This window comes from Taeniopygia guttata, chromosome 1A (genome assembly GCF_048771995.1).
Source record: "Taeniopygia guttata chromosome 1A, bTaeGut7.mat, whole genome shotgun sequence".
In the NCBI taxonomy this organism is placed as follows: Eukaryota; Metazoa; Chordata; class Aves; order Passeriformes; family Estrildidae; genus Taeniopygia; species Taeniopygia guttata.
The window spans coordinates 43,190,170-43,199,199 of record NC_133025.1 but is presented as its reverse complement, the minus strand read 5'-3'; the positions used below and the strand labels follow the sequence as shown (position 1 = coordinate 43,199,199).

The window sequence follows — 9,030 nt, the reverse complement described above, 5'->3', positions numbered from 1 at the left end:
GGCGCCGCCCCGGGGCCGGTGCCTGGCGCGTGCCCGCGGCGCGTGCCCGCGGCACCGAGCCCGGCGGAGGTGTGCGAGGCGGAGCGGGTGTCCCTCCGCGGTACATGGGGTATGCGCATGGCTCGAGTGCCGTAGCTAGAGCGCGGCTTTGGCAGTGTATGTTAGCCCCTTCTGGAAATAACGTGTTTGGAAAACATGCTCTATGCATGCTGGGGGGCGGGCAGCTCAGACTGGTTTTGTTTCGTTTGTATTATATTATTTGCGAGCTCAGGATAAAACAAAAGGCCTCCCCAGTGCTGCCAGTAGGCTAGGAAGAAGTACCTCCAATACTTTTATTATCATTGGGCTGTTGTCATAACACCCCAAACAACTCACAAAACCCATCCAAAAGCAGAACAAGAAAATGTTATTCCTTTCAGTGTCCCCGGATTGCTGTCAGCTGCAAACAGTCATCAATGCATTCACTGCTTGTGCATGAAAGATTACTCAGCCGTGTTGGAAAGGAAGTGTCTCCTCATTGCAGTGGTGTGACTGTAAAACTGTCCCATCTGAGCTGTTCCATATACTTTTTCCTTCATCTGAATCTTTTTGCTGTTCAGCAGACTCTCTTGTGCTTCTAGGGTGGACCAATGTGCTGGTTTATTGCTGTTCCATAACACCTATTTTTTCATCCTAATATTTTTTCAACAGTTTTGTTAATCCGTAACAAGTCAGACTTTTTACATGTTGTTTATGGCATGCATTGAAGGGAGATTGGATTGTCATCACTGGTTGCTCTGGTCCTTAGTGAAATTTGGACCTTCTCTTCTTCAGAATATGAATTAAGTGTAATGAATCAGTGCAACATCGCGCTTCAGAACCATGAAAGCTGAAGGAAGAAAAACACAATTGTAATGAGTTAAAATATTTTGCCAAAGCCATAATAAGCTGTAAAGTCAAACACCCAGAGATTAAGAAACTCCGTATTTAATTTGCTTTTCCACATTAGTTACTTGTATAAACATATGTGTTTAAGACAGCTTCTGCCAATTTGCCACTTCTGCCGCTTAGCAAATGGACTGGCAGATAAGATTTCCTTTTCTCCTCATTCAGTGCAGATCCAGGTCTCATTTATTGCTGCTTGTTACCAGTCAGGCCTCAGGCTACATATGATTTTAGCAATTTAATAGATCTCCAGTCAGGATAAATTCTTATAAGTTTTTTGGTTTTGTTTTTTGCTTTTTTTTTTAATATTAGAGAAGGACCAATACCTAATTAGAAGTTGAAATTTTTAGTTCAAAGGTTACCAAGTTAATATTCGAAGGCTTTGAGAATGCTGAGGAATGCTTTTGATGCTTGTATTCATAAATTCGTCCATGATACAGAGCAGGGAGTATGGTGTAATCTGCTGAATTCTTATGTAGTTTAAAAGACACATGTTACATCTCTATAAACCGGGTAGATGCCATTCATCAAATGCATAAAGCAAAAAAAAACCCTGGTCATTCTTTTGCTTTTTAAAACAGACCTGGGCAGAACTCATTTTGGTTTGGGTGGTTCCTTGAGCTACTGTTTCAGGGTTTAGCTTTCAATACAAACCCATTTTTAGTCTTCCACATGGATCTGTCTGAATTAACTTTTTGTTGTTATTTTTTGTTTTATTTGTTTGGGAGGCGTCACCTCTCGTGGAATTGGAGGAAGTTCAAAAATAGGATTTATACTTAATGGGAGCACTGTCCAAAGATCAGATGACCTTAGGCCAGGTTTTCCACTTCTGTACAGTTCACCCCTCCCAACCCCCAAAAACAAACAAAAGATTTGACTGCCAAATCAGAACACAACACACAAATCTATCTGTTGTGAAACTCAGATAGATTCTTGTCACGTATTGCAGAGGTAAGGGCTGGAAGACAGAGCTCCGTGAGACAGGCCAGTCAGTGGCTGGCTGTAGTTACAGCTTCTAATATTTTTGTTTGTTTTTGATTTTTGTTTTGAGAGGGAAATTGAGATTTATTGTGCTGTGAATTCGTCTTAAGTACCTGAAATTACTTTTTTTTTTTTTTTTGTTTGGAAATGTGATCCTTAAACAATCCTTGGTTTTTGGAGTCATCAGGAGGCTTGAATCTTCAAAGTTTTTCTATTTTTTTCAATTGTTTCTTTTTTCTTGCAAATCTAAGTAATATGGTCTATGTATACACTGAAATCAACATCGACTGTGTGAAAAGGTCATATAATCAGGGAATAATCAATATTTATAATGCTATCAGATACTTATATTCATAATAATTTTGTAACGATGCATTGCTTTGTATTTTCTTAATGCAGTGTAGAATAGTGGGTATCAAATGGGATATATTGCTGAAAGGAACTGCTGCAGTGTGGTACCAAAGACCTATTTTATTCAGTGATGGGGGTTTTTTTGGTCTGCTTTTTTCTGATAAGTGTCTCTGGATTTTGTGTTTTAGCTCTAATAATTGTGAAGTGCTGATACCTTGAGTACAAGTGTGAACCAGAGCTGCGTGCCCAGGGTTGTACCCTGAGTACAACACAGGGTGCAAAGAAGAACGTTCAAAAACCTCTACATTCAGGCAAAAATTATTTCTTACCTAGCTGTAGTTGCACTTTGAAGTCAAGTCTGCTTAAATGCAAAGGAACAATTTTCTTTTCCTTGAGAAGAAAGAAACAGGTTTAAAAATTTACAGAGTAATTAGATTTTCCAGTTCCCTTGACCTACATTTATTGCTGAGATTAGAAACTGCAGTGCTCAATAACTATGTTGTGGCAAGTTTTATGTGACTTTCTTTGCCACTCTTAGTTTATTATGGTTAATAAAAAAGAAATATTTGCTTTGGAGGTACTTTTAGTCCTTTACTTAATATTTGCTCTGGAGAGGAATGGATACCTAAGATTTTTTTGTCACCTCTTCAAATAGCACATCCAGTTAATGACTTCATATTAGGGAAACTGGTGTCTTTAGTTATTATTCTAGGTTGTGATCTGCTCTGACACATTTATAACAGTTTTTTTTTGTTATTCAACAGCTAAACCAGCACAAAAATCCCAAAGTTCAGGAGAGAACAGCGTCTTAAGAATGCATCCTGCTAGTGCTGCATAGCATGGGCTTTTGGAACAGTAGGTCCTCATTCAGCTGCTCTGTGGCCAGGTGAAAGGCTGCCTGTATCTACAGCCTGGTCATAATTTCAGCAGAAGCTACAGTAACTGCAGTGTAGAGGTTGGAAAGGTTAGCCTGACAGCCAGACTGGTCAGCAGCTTTCCCAAACCTAGAAAATAATCTTGAACATATTTGAATAGAAGAACATCTGGTTTACGGAAAATGTAAGGATTAATTGGGTTAGTTCTTATTTAAGTTGATTTACTTCATCAAGATACAATAGGAGGGAGTAGTGATTCTTCTGAGATTTTATCTATTTGGCAGGAAAAAAATTACTTTAGGTGAGCAAACGAGAACTGTGCCAAGCCAGCTTCCCTGCAGACTTAAAATATTATCTTTTTAATGATTTAGCTGTTATGAAAATGCCAGCATTAGTCTTAAAATACTTTTAAGTGCCAAAAAGTATGCAAAAGTCTTGCCAATTCATACATGCACTCTCTTCTGGTAAACACTGAACAGGAAGAACTTTGAAAAATGGAACACTTACATCTTTCTAAATCATGCTGCTACATAAAGAAGCTTTTATGAAATAAGTCTCTCATTATCTTTTCCCTTAGAGACAGATTGTCACCTGACTGTTGTCAGCTGCACTTTGAATACACATACATGCTCACTGTAGTAGGAGTTGCATTCACCATCCACAAGGCTCCCTAATTTTCAGGTGAATCTAGACCACTGCTACAGTTGCCAACAATTTATTTTTCCTTTGGTTTATTGTTGAAAAACAGGTATGAACTGTATGCAATTACATTATTACTGTCTGCCAGTCCAGCTTTATAATCTTGAGTTTTATCAAAAAGTATAGTTAGCACTGCTTTGATGTCTGGAAAAAGTGACTCTGCCAGTAGAGATAGGGATTAGTATCAAATGCTTATGAATGGGGATGAATAATAGTCTCCATTTAATTGGAAGGGGGAATCAATTAAATGGACTTATATTCATTTGAATGTAGACATCTGAGCATGTTTATTTTTTATATATTTAGAGAACTGTCTATATTTTGTGGGGTTTTTTTTGTATTCAGTGAATTCTGATTGGTTCAGATTTGCTTAAAATTCAAACCTTAATTTAGCAAAATAGAAAAGGTACTACTTTACATAACTGTTTAGCATACATTATTGGGCTTCTGTGATAAAGCTATATTGACAATATTCAACTTCATTCAAAGTACCTGAAGAAGATATTTTTAAACTAATACAAAATTATTTTATCTTTATCATAGAGACAATCTAAAATCTGAAGGATCTGTCCACATTCTTTGGAATAAGTAAGTAGAAATTAAGATCATTGTTAGGTATTTCAGATTTTCTGTGAGAGTATGTAATTTTAAATTTGGGGTTAAGCTCCTAAGGCCATAAAGCTTTGTTAATTGTATCTCCTCCTTAGTTATAAATTCGTTGCCATAACACCTTTTAAATTCAAGTTTAGATTTAATTCTGGTAGTGGACTACTTATAATGCAAGTGGATGTAGTTTGGAGAGACTATATGACTTACTAGGCTTGTTCAGTGATAAAGTTATGCCTTCCAGTGATTGCAATGAAATCCTGATTTATGTGCAAAGAAAATTAGAAGTGTGGATCCATGAAGATTGTAATAGTATGGGGTTCTTTGTTGATCCTCATTCAGTTTCCTGAATAAAAAGGGATAAAGTATGTTTAGGTTTTGAGGAGTTTGGCTTCTTGGAACGATAGGACTTGACTTATTCAAAGCTGTGAAAATACCCAAATAATTTTGGAGGTCTACCTGTGGTTAAGATGTTATCACACCCAGAGCAGCAGCAAGCCTGTAATAAATACCAGCTGCTCCAATGTCCTAGTTTAATGTACAGAGGAAATTGGACCATGAACTGAGTTGCCAAGAGATGGACACATGTTCTGTTTGACTAAATCTGTGCAGTATGTTTTCCAGCAATGGGCTGAGGGAAAGAGTTTATTGTGGCCTTACATCAAAACCATGCAGCTCTTTCTGGCAGAACCTACTTGTTGGAAGCCAGGTAAATAATAAAAGGGTAACTATATTATTATGAGGTGCATCAAAAATGGAAGAATAGAATGTCATTTACACAATCTTCTTTCCTAATCCAACAAAAGTGTTCTTGGCTAGACTTGGCACTCAAGTCTCATAGAACAGGTTATTTATTTATTACTGACTATTTGACCCTGTCTATTTCTGATATGACTTTACATAAATCTAGCAGAAGAGTTTGAATGACAATGCACATCTTTTTTGACTGTAGAAAAATGTAATTTGTGGCAGAAACACTGGGGCCTTGGACCAAACTATGTTTTACGAGGAAATGTGCTAAGTGGAAGTTATTTTGTGCACCTGTGAGTTGAAGAAATACTTGAGATAACTACTAAAGGTAATTCCACATTAACAGTAAACACTTACTAAATTTGCTCTTTTATCTGGTTGAATTTCAAAGGTAAATGGAAAAAGTGGTTACTGCAAAGGTGTGGTAGCAGAGAAGGCAATAAAAAACTGTGAGTGCTTCTATCCACTGTTTGCATCACAAGACTTAATTCCAAAATGCTGGTTCCTGACCCTTATACAGTTACTCAGGCTTAATATTTCTTGTTGGAAGCTACATTTAAGAAAGAGTATATGATAAAATTAGAAGATCATTTAGGTTGAAAAATACTCCAAAATGCTGTTAGATATGTAAAACAGTATGGGTGGAGCAGATTTATAATAGGTAACACACAAAATTTTAATCATAGTTAGTCATTATCATCTTTATGACCCATTACAAGACTCCTAAGATTGATTATGGGCTACTTGAAAACATCCAGACGTGCAAGATGATCATTGCTCCGTTTCTCTGGGAATATTTGCTGACTGAATGCGTTACTGGCTTTGGACCTAAATTACAGTGGGGCCTGGTATTATCACTTATATTTCAGTGCTTTTGTTTCAGACTGTGGTTTGGCTACTGTTACTAAATATATGCAGCAGAGCTGTTTGCGGTTTAAGAATTGAACCTCCTGGTGTTAAGAGGCCAGCAGAAGGTAGCATTTAAGCTGTGCCTGAGGGCTCTGCTGAGGTCAAAGGCACAGATGTGTGCCTGGTTTGTTTTTGCACACAGAAAATCGTGCAAGGAATCTAGGCAAATGGAAAATTTGCATATAAATGTACATGTTGGTATCAGTAGGAAATCACTATGATGGCTCTGGATTTTAGCCTAGTGATTTCCATATGCTTTGGGTTCTGTTGCTCAGCTTCTGAGCAGGTGATACATGTTTTCTGTGTATGGCCACAATAAAATGGTTTGGTATGGGGTCTGGATTCAAACATGAACATGTTATTAGAGCTAGCCAACTTCAACTTACCTCTAAAAAATAAAAAAGTTACTGAAGAATTGTATTTATCTTGACAGATTGTATCCAGAAAACTTTCCAGGATCTGTGAGATAGAATCTGGACTTGAGAAAGATCATCAGAATGGCTGGATGGCTGGAGCATTGAGACCCAGTAAGCTCCAAGTTAGGAAAAGCCAAGTAGGGAACTTCTAGTTGTTACTCTGACAAGTGCTCTGAGTGAGTGCTTTTCTTTATTGCACAATCCACATGTATTATTTAAATATTTAAATTTATTTAAATTATTTAAATTGCTTATTTTGATAACTCGCTACTGAAACTTGTTCCTTTTTGTAAATATTTTTCCTCTCATACAACTAATGTGAGAGTAGTCTGCTATTTGTGTGTAGGTAGTCTTGAGAAGCATTCACCATCAATATAATTTTTCTTAATAGTAATTTCAATCTCCCAAATTTTAGGAAGATATAAAAAAAAATGAACTTATACAAAAAATATGGTTACACAGAATAAAATCGATTTTCCCTCCTGCAGTTTCCCCAAAGTTAGTATATCAGACTTTAGTTACTACTTTATAATAACTACTGTTTGTTTCCAGTAAAAGCTGAGTAAATGGTTACTGAACTTTGTCCTGAGAAACAATAAATGTGGACAATTTCAAATCAAAGACTGGGCGTGTTTGATTCTGTAATTCAACTTGTCATTGAGCTATGTGTTAACAGCTTCATATCTTTCTGTGTAATGAGGTTCAGATTTTACTATTGTTTAGGTAGCAAATGTTAAAATATTGATGGCAGTGGTATTTACTGTAAGTATGCTGTAAATTAATACCTTTTCTATTGTTACTGCTTCTGAAGCTGAACCACAGTAAATGTTCATCTGTCCATTGTTTTATTAAAGTTCCTTATTTCCTGAGTTTGGGATGAAATTCAGCTGTTTTGGATTCCTCCATAGAATAAAAATGTTTTCTATTCTGGTAATAAGTGTTTCTCAGGAAGAATAGAAAAGTTTTGTTATCATTTTAGGATTTCTCTAGTCTGCCTGTTGCTAGTACTGATAGACAATGCCTCTTCAGGTTATAGCCTTGTTGGAAGTCTGCTTTTTAAAAATATTCTACCTTTGCTGAATTGCTTCACTTATTGTCCTATTAAATTAAACAACTACCTCAACAAATTTCATCCTTCCACCACTCTTGTGCAAGCTTTGTAAGTTTACTTCACTGACTATATTACATAGAACTGTTCATGTAATCTTAGTTACCTTACATTATGACATTGTAGCTCTATTATTATCATAAGATTTCCTAAAATACTCTTTTCAGCTTAATCTCAAGGTTCCCTCACTTTTGTGACTGTGCATATGAGTTTTCAGGGATGCTGATGAGGTCATCTCATTCTCAACAGGTCCAGTGAAGTGTAGAGGGCTTATAACATTTTAGCAGTGTTATGCACATTTAGAATTAAAATTTGATTTTTTATAGCTTAATTTTCCATTTAACATAAATTTTAATATTACTTTTTCTTGAATAAAGTAGTAATAAATTAAGACAATTTCTGATTAAATTAAAAATAATTCTTCTGAATGAGTACTTAATATTTTCACTGCAGACAAAGGGTAGGTGAAAAAAAAAATTTCTTAAAAGACAGTGTATCTTCATAAGTTACATGTATATAAATTAAAACTCTGGGATAAGGTTTTATGGTACACCTTAATGCTAACTTTAGTAGTCAGTTTTAACATTTCTCACAGGATGGAAAGTGGTGAGCTTTCTTGTGATTTTTATATTATTTCTTGAACCTTACTTTTACTATTTTTAAGAGGTTAGATAAGCCATATTTTTATAGGAAAGAAAATTCTGGCAACAGCAGTGCAGTATTGGAAGCATAAAAGATGTCACAACCAACATTTTCTTTTTTCTCCTAATGACAATTATAGACGTGATTTTTGTGGTTCAGTGTTTGTCACTCTTTGCTTCTGCCTGAATAATGAACACTAATCCTAGGGAAAGACCAAAGATCCCATGGACTGCTAGTATTAGCAGGAAACTTGTAAGAGTGATCCACCAAGGACAGTGCTTTACTACAGATCTTGTCAATTTGAGTTTTAAAGGAAATGAAGATATTGTGGTTAAAATTAAATTTGAAATAGGATTTAGAATTTGACTGAGGACAAATCTAGTTTAGATTGGTTAGAAGCCATAGGCTTCACAAGTCATATTCTGATTAGGGAAATGCTAAAAGATCAATTGTATTTGCAACTGCAAATTTGTTGCTATTCAAAGTGATGACATGTCTTTTGAAATCATCTGTTAGAATCAAGATACTTGCCTTGAAATGTGGCTGAAATCAGATTTTGTACTTGAATGCTGGGACTTCTTATAAATGGGTACTGGTTTTCCCCTGATAGTAGGACCAAAAGTGCAGATAATTTCTAGAGATGCATGGTAAATAGCACCAAACAAAGTCCACTAAAATAAATATAAACTGAACACATGAATTAAAATTCTGTAATATAAATGGTGAGTATGTGCTTTTGAGCTTCTATGTCTTTCCTTTCCTGATTTTC

At 35.9% G+C, this 9,030-nt stretch overlaps 1 long non-coding RNA gene across 3 annotated transcripts in view; it reads left to right on the top strand.

The window, feature by feature from the left end:
* The first annotated feature begins 50 nt into the window (after window positions 1-50).
* LOC115492399 (uncharacterized) overlaps window positions 51-9,030 on the top strand; it is a 126,586-nt gene continuing 117,606 nt past the window's right edge. Inside the window, exons 1-4 of one of the 3 annotated variants that reach the window (XR_012053485.1) lie at window positions 51-3,812; window positions 4,374-4,418; window positions 5,389-5,514; window positions 6,529-6,622. This is a non-coding gene — a long non-coding RNA (uncharacterized lncRNA). Of the gene's footprint in view, window positions 4,419-5,388; window positions 5,515-6,528; window positions 6,623-9,030 lie in introns of all 3 variants that reach the window. The other 2 variants (XR_012053486.1, XR_012053484.1) reach the window with 2 other exon arrangements.